The 13606-nt window shown below is 38.3% G+C and overlaps 1 long non-coding RNA gene across 1 annotated transcript in view; it reads right to left on the minus strand.

The window, feature by feature from the left end:
• LOC144578592 (uncharacterized) overlaps positions 1-13606 on the minus strand; it is a 366916-nt gene that overhangs the window by 333362 nt on the left and 19948 nt on the right. The window contains exon 2 of the long non-coding RNA XR_013524698.1: positions 5230-5327. This is a non-coding gene — a long non-coding RNA (uncharacterized LOC144578592). The remainder of the gene's footprint in view (positions 1-5229; positions 5328-13606) is intronic.

Below are 13606 nucleotides of genomic sequence, written 5' to 3' on the forward strand. Positions count from 1 at the left end.
ATTCCTTATATTTTTTCTCAAGATTAAATTCAGCTCATAGTCCTGAATTTAAAATATCCTGTCTTGGGAAAATGTGGCACATATACACTATGGAATATTATGCAGCCATCAAAAACAATGAGTTCGTGTCCTTTGTAGGGACATGGATGAACCTGGAGACCATCATTCTCAGCAAACTGACACAAGAACAGAAAACGAAATACTGCATGTTCTCACTCATAGGTAGGTATTGAACAATGAGAACACATGGACACAGGGAGGGGAGCACTACACACTGGGGACTGTTGGGGGGAATAGGGGAGGTACAGCGGGGGGTGGGGAGTTGGGGAGAGATAGCATGGGGAGAAATGCCAGATACAGGTGATGGGGAGGAAGGCAGCAAATCACACTTCCACGTGTGTCCCTATGCAACTATCTTGCATGTTCTTCACATGTACCACAAAACCTAAAATGCAATAAAAAATCAAGAAAAAAAATATCCTGTTTTCAGGAAGAGTCCAATATCCTTAATTCCTAAAGTTTTATGTAACATGTTTTCCAACTCTTCATTATCCCAGGACTATTGAAGGAAATGCTGATTCACTGATTGAGTAAATTGGGTTGACCAAGAATATCATGTCAGAATTGAACCAGCCTCCTTTAAAATCTATGCCTTGTGCTTATTACTTTTAGGTTCAAAGTCATTTGTATATAAGCAAGCCAAATGCACATGGTAAAATGAACAGGGTACTTTATTGTCCTCTGTAAGCTTCTGGGATACAGTAATCCCATCATGGTCTCTTCCTTCAGCACCTCGGACAGTGCTCATCACCTAGTAAGGCCTCAATGAATTCAATCATTAACTGAAAAGAGAAGAAATAAACTAGCCAGCCATGAGACCTATTGCTTCAAAAAGAGTTAGGAATTTGAAATACAGTTTAAAAATTTATAAAAGATACTCCATACCTCAAAACTATTCACAAAAGCCCAGGCATGGTTACTCACATCTATAATCTCAGCACTTTGGGAGGCCAAGGTAGGCAGATCACTTGAGGCCAGGAGTTCGAGACCAGCCTGGCCAACACAGTGAAACCTAGCCTCTACTATAAATACAAAAACAAACAAAAAAAGCTGGTCATGGCGATGTGTGCCTGTAGTCCCAGTTGCTCAGGAGGCTTAGGCATAAGAATTACTTGAGCCCAGGAAGCAGAGGTCGTAGTGAGTGGAGATCACGCTACCACACTCCAGCCTGGGTGACAGAGAGAGACTCTGACTCAAAAAAATTAATTAATCAAAACAATAAATAAAATTTTTGAAAGCATTCATGAAAAATAGTATGTAAGACAACACAGTTCACCTAAAGGGAATGTCAAGTGTCTCTAATATCTGGGCTCTGGAAATTCACAACCTGGTTCACAGTATCTGTTCCCCGAGACACTCTTTCCACGCACCAGCCAGCTTTGTCTCCCTGTGGGGATCTTTGGGCTCAGTCCAGCTGCCCATCAAATCCCACGCCTCAAATTGAGGAACTTACACATTTTTTTGTCGTTTAGTAAGAAATTCAACTTGCATCAAGAAAAGTCCATTCTTCTCATGTGGGAAGTACCAATGGAAATCCACTTTGTTTTCTCATAGGTATCAGGAGGAAGAAAATGAAAATAGATGTCTTTTTTGATATTTTAGGAGATGGCCATATCCCAGCAGTCAGATCTTCCTTCTCAAGTCAGGAAAGAATCAAGTCTCTATTTCTAAGAGATTGTAAGAACATAAATGAGCATAGCTCAATATACTGCTAGTAAAGGCACAACCACTTTGTTTCCATATGCTAGACCTCTCTCCTTACGATGCCCCTAGCACCAAAAATCTATTTCAGTCACATGCAAGCCACACGAGCACCATCTAAGAGAAGTTAAGAAGTCTAGTGGAAATTCCCTTGAGCTGAGTTCCATATCTGCCTCTTACTAGCTGTGTGACCTTGAGCAAATCACTTCAATTCTCTAAGCCTTCACTTCCTCACTAGCAAAATGAAGATAATATGAGTACCCACCTTATAGGACTGCCATAAGCACTACATGAGATAACATGTGCAAGTGCTCAATAAATTGCCATTCTTACTGCCACTACTCTAGTCAGTCAACTATGCACATTGTCCTCACTGTTTTTGTTCAACCTCATACTGATATGTTTGATCACATCTTTGCCTTTTCCCTTGAGGGCTTTCTCCACAGCAACACACTGTCAGTAAAGGCACAACCATCACTCCTTTATTTTTAATCCACTGGTACTCTCTCCTTATGATGCTTCCAGCACCAAAAACTATTTCAGTCACATGCAATCCATATAAGCACCATCTAAGAGAAGTTAAGGGCAGTCTAGTGGAAATTCCCTTGAGTTGAGTCCACAGCACCTCGCTAACTCCATGGTTTCAAGCTTTACAGAATCATTCTAACTCCCTCAATGAATAATAATGTCAGCTCATATCTACTGAGGGCCTACCATGTACATGGCACTTGCTAAACATGTACTGTCTTAAATCCTCACACACTCCTGCAATGTACCTTCCATTGTGAACTCCATTTTACAGATGCAAAGACTGATTCTCAGATGGTGAAGTAGTTTGCCCAAGATCACACCAGTAATAAGTGATGGAGCTATGATTCATACCCAGGCAGTCTGGCTCCAGAGCCTTATATCCAATCCAATCCTCTACAACCTTCTCTCTTCCTTCAGATATCTATATGTAGCACACCTGAGCACCACTGTTTTCTAAGGTTCCATACGGGCCAATATTCAATCTTGAACTGAACTACTTGGTTCTTGAATGCAGAGTCACCTTTCCTGTCCTTGGGTCTAGCCTAGCACCTAATCTAATTCCATACACCTGTTAAGTCCTTCTTGAACAACTCAAACTACTTCCTCCCGTCTTGCCAGCAGCCACAAGTTAAGCAAACTACAATCACTGAAGGTGACCTCATTTCTCACCACTCTCCCGCTCCCTCTCTCTAGTCCCACCACACTTGGCCCTGTTGCTCTTTCTAAAACATCCTGGGAACTTTCTACTTGCTGGGTTTCCTTCCCATAATGTTCTTCCTACAGATATCTACGTGGTTCACTCTCTTCCCTCTTCAAGTATTTGCTCAAAATTATTCTGCTCTGGAAAGCCTTCCCTGACCTCCCTATTTTAAGGAGAAACCTCCTCCGTTTCTTCTCTGCTTTTGTTATCTCTTTCCTTTGCTTAATTTTCTTCATTAAACTTATTGCCTTCCAACATACTACATGTGTTCCTCTTTTTGTTGTTGTTTAATGTGTATTTCTCCCCACTAGACTATAAACTAGTAAAAAGGCCAAGATTAGGGCCTTTATTTCTGTAATTTTTCTACCAGACCATATTAAACACCTATTCCTGGTTCCTCGTGGCAAGGATTTTTGCCTGTTTTGTTCAGCTGTCTCCCCAGCACACAGAATATGACCTACAATATAGTAGATATTCAATACATATATACCAAGGATCTCTGTCCCTTGATTGGCTTTGCCTCTTTCCACAGCAGAAATTCTGCAAAGAAAAACATGATTTTTCTTTCACTTTCTGGGTCCTTCAAGTAGCCCAAAAAAATAGCCCTTTCCTTCCACAACCCCAGAAGGTACCATTTCATCTTGCCCATAGGCTGGGCAAAGTTAGGCTTTCTACTGGGTATACAGGCCAAGAATAACATCTAACAGGGAGGCGGAGGCCAAGTGGTCTTCACCGAGGAAGACAGAAATCAGTGGAAAAAAAGAGCCAGGTTCAACCTGAATTACATAATTTATTGTTGCAAGATAGGAGCCCATTTCCCCAAAAGAAAAATTCTGGAAAATGGCAGGCCTATGGTCTGAGAAGTAGTATCCCAACAGGAGCAAGTCTCCATCAGCGATTACCTCTCCCAGCTTTACCACCTGTTGGACAGGGACAAAAGACCAAAGCCTGCAAACCACACTGGGCTGCACTTGGGCTTTCTAAGTTTAAAGAAGTGTGCTATATTTTTTTCAGCCAACCATAAAAGTGCCTTTCATTTGCAGCATGGTGCCTATTTTACCTCTGAGTTGTCCAAAGCTTTAGAAACCTCTCCCTGCCATCAATGTCCCCAAGGTTCACGAAGGGTGAATATAGTCTAACTCAAAAGGACACTTTTATCCTCATGAGAAAAGAGACTCTGATACCCAGTGACCTGCTGTAATTGATGTCTCCAGGGGCTCTCCTTCACTCTCCACCCTGGCAGAATCAGAGCTTGGCATTTAATAGGGTATAGAAAAATAAGTGGAATGGGAGGCCCAGCCCTGGTTCTTTCCCTATCTCATCATTAGACCTCTGGTAAATCAATTAACTCCTGAGCCCTTATTATTGTGTAAGGAGAAAGAAATAGTATCAGATAAAGACAGAAACAGAAGTCAAACCCCGCACCATAAGCCTGTGATCTTAACCTCTACATTACATTACTTCTGCATTCATCTTTATGGCCCATTTCTCTCTTTCCCCTTTAGAATTTTAGGGTTTTTTCTCTCAGAAACTTTTCTTTCCAAGTTACATGAATGATTTTGATAAAACATCACATTTTCTTCTCTGATATCGTCTGAAATACTCACAGTTGCTACTGTGCTTTATGCTTCTGATTAAAAAAAAAAGATGAGTATAAACATTATGTCTTCCAAGACTCAATTTATACAAATTACCTAGTAGATGAAGGCAATGCCCAAGAAGCCATCGTGTCTGGAGAAGAGTAAGGCGATGTAAGCCTCAGAAAACAGCCCAAGCACAGCTCAAAAAGCTCTAAAAAATGGGATGTAGTGACAAGGGGGTGGGTGGTGCAGACTGTGAAACACTCTCCTCTTGTACAATGTCACTATTTTCTGGTTTAATTAGAATCAGATAGTGTGCAATGGAATCATCACCTGATAACATAATTCCGTCAAACATGGAAGAGTAATATTCAAGTGACTGAAGCATGAACATAATTCACCTCAAGCAAGGGAGAGAAATTGCATTAGCAAATGCCGCCAGATCCACTAATTAATTTGCTATATTATGCACGACAGGAAACAGCGTAGAACAGAAAAAAGCTCGATTTTTCTGAGTTAGGGAGGTAGTGATGGACGTGCTTCCCCATAATTTATTTCTTGCAACAGGTTCATTATTTGATCAAGGATTGGCTAAAAGGGGATTCCACAGGGTAGAATGAAAGCACAGCAATGAGCTGGTGGAGTTGGTGTACTTACCTAGTTAGCAGATGTCAGAATCACTCTGCTTCACCACTTGCTATCTTCATTTGGAGAGCTGCTTTCTCCACTGAAGCGATCGTCTGTACCCTGCTTTTCTACAAACCCAAGAAATGGGCAAATTAGCAGACATGTCCCTTGGCCAATGCATCAGTACAAGTTGATTAAGTCTTCAAATCAATTATGCTTCCTTGTCTCCCATTAATTACTGGATTTCTAACAAAGGCAAACAAAATAATATCAATTTCTTTTTAAATTTTTAATTAGTTAAGTTTTAATTGACAAATAAAATTGTGTATATTTATCATGTACAAGATAATGTTCTGAAATATGTTCACACTGTGGAATGACCGAAGCTAATTAACATATGCATTACCTCACATACTTATTTTATGTAGTGAGAACCCTTAAAATCTAATCTCTTAGCAATTTTCAAGAATGTAATACATTGCTATTAACTATAGTCACCATATTGTATAATGTATCTCTTCACCTCACTCCTCCTGAGATTTTACATCCTTTGGTCAATGTCTCCCCAAAAATCATCCCCTGGTAACTACCATTCTACTTTTCTGCATCTATAAATTCAGCTTTTTAAGATAAGTGAGATCATTTGGTACTTGACTTTCTGTGCCTGGCTTATCTCACTTAACATAATGTCCTCCAGATTCGTCTATGTTGTTCCAAAAGGCAACATTTTCTCCTTTAAGACTGAATAGTATTCCATTGTGTATATATACCACATTTCCTTTATCTATTTATCTATTAATGGACACTTAGTTTGGCTTCATGTCTTGGCTGTTGTGAATAATCCTGCAATGAACATGAGAGTGTAGATATCTCTTCAAAATACTGATCTTATTTCCTTTGGGTATATATCCAGTAGGGAGATTGATGGATCATATGGTAGTTCTATTTTTAATTTTTTTGTGGAAACTCCATACTGCTTTCTAAAATGGCTGTACTCATTTACATTTCTACCAAGAGTGTACAAGGGTTCCAATGTCTCCATATCCTCACTAGTATGAGTTACCTTTCATCTTTTTAAAAATAGCCACTCTAATAGATAATATCTAACAGCTAACAGGTTTGTATTGTCTTACCTTGAAGAGACAACCCCCTCAAAAGGTTGAAAAATATTTTATTTTATTTTATTTTATTTTATTTTATTTTATTTTATTTTCAGACTGAGTCTTACTCTGTCACCAGGCTGGAGTACAGTGGCATGATCTCGGCTCACTGCAACCTCCACTTCCCAGGTTTGAGCGATTTTCCTGCCTCAGCCTCCTGAGTAGCTGGAATTACAGGTGCATGCCACCACGCCCTGCTAATTTTCATATTTTTAGGAGAGATGGGGTTTCACCACGTTTTCCAGGATGGTCTTGATCTCTTGACCTCGCGATCTGCCCACCTCAGCTTCCCAAAGTGCTGGGACTACAAATGTGGGCTACCGTGCCCAGCCAAGGTTGAAAATTTAATTGTATCCTTCAACTTACATATTGATAAAAATTTGATTAAGATCATTAAGGTACACCTTCAAATTATGTATCTATATCCTGTCCACATAGTGACTAAGATGCTAAATTTCAAATTCAGATGGACCTGGGCTTAAATCTTGGCTCTGCCACTGCATAACCTAGGTCAGATCACTTAGCCTTTCTGAGCTTCAATTTTCTCATCTGTACACTGGTTTATAACAACTGTATCTACCATGCTAATGAGATAGTAATAGTACTCATTAAGTGTTTCCTTGAATAACTGGCCATCTCGTCAGTCTGTCACATTGCTGCTTCTGCTGCTTGAGATCTAGGTGGCAGTGCAATAAGCTGGGCACAGCTGACCTCTACTAGAGACCCCATCGGCACTGACACTCTTCAGAATGGAATAACCTCTTCCCCTCTGTTTGCCAAAGCTCAGCAGAGACCCTTTGGAGAATTCACAGAAGATTCAGATGGAACAGAAAGAAAGCACGTTAATAATAATTCCCAACTAGTAAGGTATTGTATTTTAACCCAACATTAAAATGATATTAAATGTAAGTGGTCTAAATATGCATATTAAAAGACAAAGATTGACAGACTGAATTTTAAAAAGCAAGACCCAACTATAGGCTGCCTGCAAGGAAACTACTTTAAATGTAGAGATATAAATAGGTTAAAAGTAAAAGAACAGAACTACAAATATCCTGCAAATGCTATCCAAAACCATACACTGATTTAAAATATTAGTTTCAAAACACAACAAAACAAAATCTGGAGTGGTTATATTAGTATGAAAGTACAAAAGAAATATTTTCAAAGAGACTTTATATAATGATTCACCAAGAAGACATAACCATTGAAAATACATATGTGCTTAACAAAAAAAATGCTTCAATACACATGAGGCAAAAAAAAAAAATATGGAACTAAAAAAATAGACATTTACACTTGAAGACTTCACAATTTTTCTTTTAGTAATTGATAGAAGAAATAGAAAATCAGCAAGGATATACAACACTATCAACCAGGTTTATCTAATTGACATTTATATATCATTCCACTCAACAACAACAGAATACACATTCTTTTCACGTGCACATGAACCATTCAGCAAGATATTCTGGGCCATAAAACAACTTTAACAAATTTAAAATGCTGAAATAATGCAAAGTATATTCTGTGACCATGTGAAATTAAATTATAAAGCAATAATTTAAACATATCTAGAAAATATTAAAATACTTGGAAATTAAACAACATAGTTCTAAACAACCCATGGATCAAACAGGAAGATACAATGAAAATTAGGGAATATTTTGAGTTTAATTATGCATGTGTATCTAAGTAACAAATCTGCACGATCTGCACATGTACCCTAGAACTTAAAGCATACTAATTTTTTTAAAATAGAAGAAATTTTGACATATCAAAGTTTGTGAAATATAGATAAGTAATGTTTTCAGGGAATTCTATATAATTAAATGCTTATGTTTGAAAATAAGAAAGGTCTTAAATCATAGCCCAAGCTTCCACCTTAAAACATTGGAAAAAAAAACATAAAGCACATAATATCCAAGTCAGGCAAAAGAAAGTAAATAATAAAGAGTAGATCAATAAAATTGAAAACAGAAAAACAGTTGAGAAAAAATAAAAACAAAAACTGGTACAGTAAAAGATCAATAATTTTCAAGCTTCATTTGTGTCCCTATGTAGGACATGAATTCATATTTTTTATAACTGCATAGTATTCCATGGTATGTATGTGCCACATTTTCTTTATCCAGTCTATCATAGATGGGCATTTGGGTTGGTTCCAAGTATTTGCTATTGTGAATAGTGCAGCAATAAACATACATGTGCATGTGTCTTTATAGTAGAATGACTTATAATCCTTTGGGTATATACCCAGTAATGGAAACCATCATTCTCAGCAAACTAACACAGAAACAGGAAACCCACATGTTCTCACTCATAAGTGGGAGCTGAACAATGAGAACATATGGACACAGGGAGGGAAACATCACACACCGAGGCCTGTTGGGGGTTGGGAGGATAGGGGAAAGATAGCATTAGGAGAAATACCTAATGTAGATGACAGGTTGATGGGTGCAGCAAACCACCATGGCATGTGTATAACTACAAAATAAACCTGCACGTTATGCTCATGTATCCTAGAACTTAAAGTATAATTCTTAAAAAGATCAATAATTTTAATAAGCCCTTAGCCAGACTGATTAACAAGAGGAAACATAAATTATTGATTTCAAAAATGTAAGAGATGACACCACTATAGATAATGCAGAAATTAAGATATAACAAGAGAATCTTAGGAACAACTTTATCCCAATAAATCCAACCACTTAGACAAATTCTTTTAAAAAACTGTAAGCTTCCAAAGCACACTCAAGAAGAAATAGAAAATCAATACACAAAAATCAATTGTATTGTATCCACCAGTAATGAACAACAATCTGAAAAGAAAATTAAGAGGACAATTCTGTTCACAATAGCATCAAAAGGAATAAAATACTTCGGAATATATTTAACAAAAGAAATGCAAGGCTTGTACACTGAAAACTATAAAAATTACTGATAAGAATGTAAAAGGACCTAAATAAACTGACAGATATTCTATGTTCATGGATTGGAAGACTCAGTTATTTCTAGCAATTCTTCTCAAACTGGTCTATAGATTCACGACCTCTCCTATAAATATCTCAGCAGAGTTTTTCCAGAAAACTAATGCTAAAGTGTATGTAAAAAAGCAAAGAATCCAGAAATAGACAAAACAACTTTAAAAAAAAAGCAAGTTGGAGGACTTGCACTTCCAATTCTGAAATTTACAATAGCGTCAAAAGACATGTAACATTTAGAAAAAATAGGTGCAAAATCTCTGTGGTAAAAACTATGAAGACTGATAAAAGAAATTAAAGATGACCTAAATAAATGGAAACATATTCTGTGTTCCTGGACTGAACTATTCAATACTGTTAAGTTGCCAATTCTCCCTAATTCAATGCAATTCCATCAAACCCTCAGTAAGCTTTTTTTTTTTTTTGTAGAACCAACAATCTGATTCTAACTTTTAAATAGAAAGGCAACAAATAGAATTCAAAGATAATTTTGAAAAAGATGAACAACATTAAAGAACTCACACTACCTGATTTCAGGATTGGCTATAAAGCTACAGTAATCAGGACTACAAAGTACTGGTGAAGAGAAAAACCCATAGGTCAATAGAACAGAACAGAGTCCAGAAATAGACCCACACAGATATGGTCAGTTTATTTTTCCACAAAGATGCAATTCAATTACACTGAAATAATTACTGAACATCTTTCATAGTCTGTTTTATGTTGCTGTAACAGACTACCTGAGACTGAGTAGTTTATTTAAAAACAAGGTTTATTTCTCACAGTTCTGGAAGCTGGGAAGTCTAAGATCAAGGGATCTGCATCTGCCAGTGCCTTCCTGCTGCATCATTCTGTGGCTGAAGGCAGGACAAAAGAGCAGGCAAAAAAGAGGAGGAAAGGGGGCTAAACTCACACTTTTATCAGGGACCCACTCCCACAATAACGAACCCACTCTTACAATAACAGTATTAATCCGTTCATAAGGGCAGAGCCCACATGACCTGTTGCCTTTTTCTCCTTCTTTAGAGACAGGGTCTCATTCTGTCACTCAGTTTGGAGTGTGGTGCGACTGCAGCTCACTACAGCTTAGAAATCCTGGGATCAAGAGATCCTCTTATTTCAGCTTCCTAAATAGCTAAGACTACAGGAGTACACCAGGAGTGCACCATCATGCCCAGCATTTTTTTTTTTTTTTTTGTAGAGATGGGATCTTGAACTTCTGGCCTCAAGCTATTCACCACCTGGGCTTCCCAAAGCACTGGGATTACAGGTGTGAGCCACTACACCTAGCCTCTTAATGACCTCTTAAGTTCCCATCTCTAAACACTGTTGCATTGGGGATTTAGTTTGCAACACATGAACTTTGGGAGACACATTCAAATCACAGCAGCATCCATAAGCAAAATAATGGGCTTCAACCTACATATCACATAAGCTGCAGTAATTACCTCAAAAGGGATCACAGACTCAAACATAGACCTAAAATTATAACATTTCTAGAAAAAAAATGGAGGAAATCTCTCTCATCTTGGATTAAGCAAAGGTATTTTAGATATGACACATAATTCATGAATTTTTAAAAACTGTTCAATTTGACTAGACCAAAATATAAAATCTCTGCTCTTCAAATGCCGCTGTTAAGAGAATGAAAAAGCAGCCACAGACTGGGAAAAGATGTATTCAGAATACATACCTGATATCTGGACTTATATCCAGAATATACAAAGAACACTTAAATTTCAGTAAGAAACAAGCAACTCAAAAAATGGACACACAATTTGAACATATACATTACCAAAGAAAATGTATGAATTGCAAATTAGCACCCAAAAAGAAGCCAGCACCACTAGTTATTAATAAAAGCAGAATGAAACACTACTACTCACCTATTAGAATGGACTTCTTAAAAACTGACAATACCATGTGTTGCTAAGAATGTGAAGTAACCATAACTCTCATGCACTGTGATTGGGAATGCAAAATGTTACAGTCACTTTGGAAAGCATTTTGGCAATTTCTTATAAAGCCTAGTATACACTTACCATGTGATTCAGCATCCTCACTCCCAGACATTTACCAAATGACATTTAAAATGTATGTTTAGGAGAACGATCCAAGATGGCCGATCGCTAACATCCCGGGATTGCAGCTCTCAGTGAAGGCGGGGAGAACTAGGGGATGCCACACTTTCAGACAAATTCTGGTCGCTCACGGAGCAGAAGATCCCCCAGTGGAGGAAACACACGGGTGGCCAGCGTGGCCGGCGCAGCGGTTCCACCAGCACCTCGGCGGGGCAGCTCTCCGAGCAGAGTAAACAGGTTTGGAGGACCCGCAGGGGCCCCCAGCACAGCACCAGAGCCCAGCAGCGGCTGTGACAGCACCTAGGCACGGCAGTGCTCGGCACAGAGTAAATGGGACCAGCTCCTCTTCTGACCGAGGTTTGGAGCCCCGGGAAGGCAGAGTCGCCTACTATGGACGCAAGAAGGAAGCCAGACAGGAGAATCCTGGGCAGAAAAGCACCATCAGTTTTAACGCCGCTGCTCTGGCCCTGGGAACTAACAACCTGGACGCCCACTCAAGAGACCTAATCTGAAAGTTGGTAAATTCAAAGACGACAGGAGGATAAATTTACAATGACGGGAAGAAACCAGCGTAAAAAAGCTGAGAATACTCAAAGTCAGAACACCTCTCCCTCTAAAGATGATCACAGTTCCACATCAACAATGGAACAAGGCTTGATGGAGAACGAGCACATCCCGATGACAGAATCACTCTTCAAGGAATGGATAATAACAAACTTCGGTGAGTTAAAAGAACATGTTGTAGCCCAACGTAAAGAAACTAGGAACTTTGAAAAAAGGTTTGATGAAATCCTATTGAGAATAGACAACTTAGAGAGGAGTATGAGTGAATTAATGGAACTGAAGAATACAATACAGGAACTCCGAGAAGTATGCACAGGTTTAAACACTCGAATTGTTCAAGCAGAAGAAGGGATATCAGAGGTCAAAGTCCAACTTAATGAAATAAAACGTGAAGAAAAGATTAGAGAAAAAAGGATAAAAAGGAATGAGCAAAGTCTCCAAGAAATGTGGGACTATGTGAAAAGACCAAATTTATGTTTGATAGGTGTACCTGAATGCGACGGAGAGAATGAACTCAAGCTGGAAAATACCCTTCAGGATATTATTCAGGAAAATTTTCCTAAACTAGCAAAGCAGGTCAATATTCAACCCCAGGTAATACAGAGAACACCACAAAGATATTCCTCAAGAAGATCAACCCCAAGGCACATAATCGTTAGATTCACCAGGGTTGAAACAAAGGAGAAAATATTAAGGGCAGCCAGAGAGAAAGGTCAGGTTGCCCAAAAAGGCAAGCCTATCAGACTTATAGCAGATCTCTCAGCAGAAACTCTACAAGCCAGAAGAGAGTGGGGGGCCAATATTCAACATCCTCAAAGATCAGAACTTTCAGCCCAGAATTTCATATCCAGCCAAACTAAACTTCACAACTGAAGGAAAAATAAAATCTTTTATGAACAAGCAAGAACTCAGAGATTTTATTATCACCAGGCCTGCTTTACAAGAGCTTCTGAAAGAGTCATTACACACAGAAAGAAACAACCAGTATTAGCCTTTCTAAAAATATACCAAAAAGTAAAGAGCACCAACATAAAGAAGAATTTACACCAACGAATGGATAAAACAGCCAGTCAACATCAAATGGCAGTAACCCTAAATTTAAATCGACTAAATCCCCCAATCAAAAGACACAGCCAAAACCCAACAGCATGTTACATCCAGACCTGTTTCACATGCAAGGATACACAAAGACTCAAAACAAAGGGATGGAGAAAGATTTACCAACCAAATGGAGAGCAAAAATAAATAATAAATAAATAAAAAGCAGGAGTTGCAAATCTCATACCCGATAAAATAGATTTTAAAGCAACAAAGATACAGTGGTAAAAGGATCAATGCAACAACAAGAGCTAATGATCCTAACACCCAGATACATAAAGACTTAGACTCAATGAGACAGAAAATTAATAAGGATATCAAGGACTCGAACTCAGATCCGGAACAAGTAAACTTAATAAATATTTATAGAGCTCCCCACTTCAAATACACAAAATATACATTCTTGTCAATACCACATCACACCTACTCATAAGTTTAAATGAAACATTGATTGGCCATTATTAATACCCAATATTTTTCAGAATAAAGCAATATTTCCTTTTACTCTCCCTCTTTCTTC

This window comes from Callithrix jacchus, chromosome 12, assembly GCF_049354715.1.
Source record: "Callithrix jacchus isolate 240 chromosome 12, calJac240_pri, whole genome shotgun sequence".
NCBI classification, from domain to species: domain Eukaryota; kingdom Metazoa; phylum Chordata; class Mammalia; order Primates; family Cebidae; genus Callithrix; species Callithrix jacchus.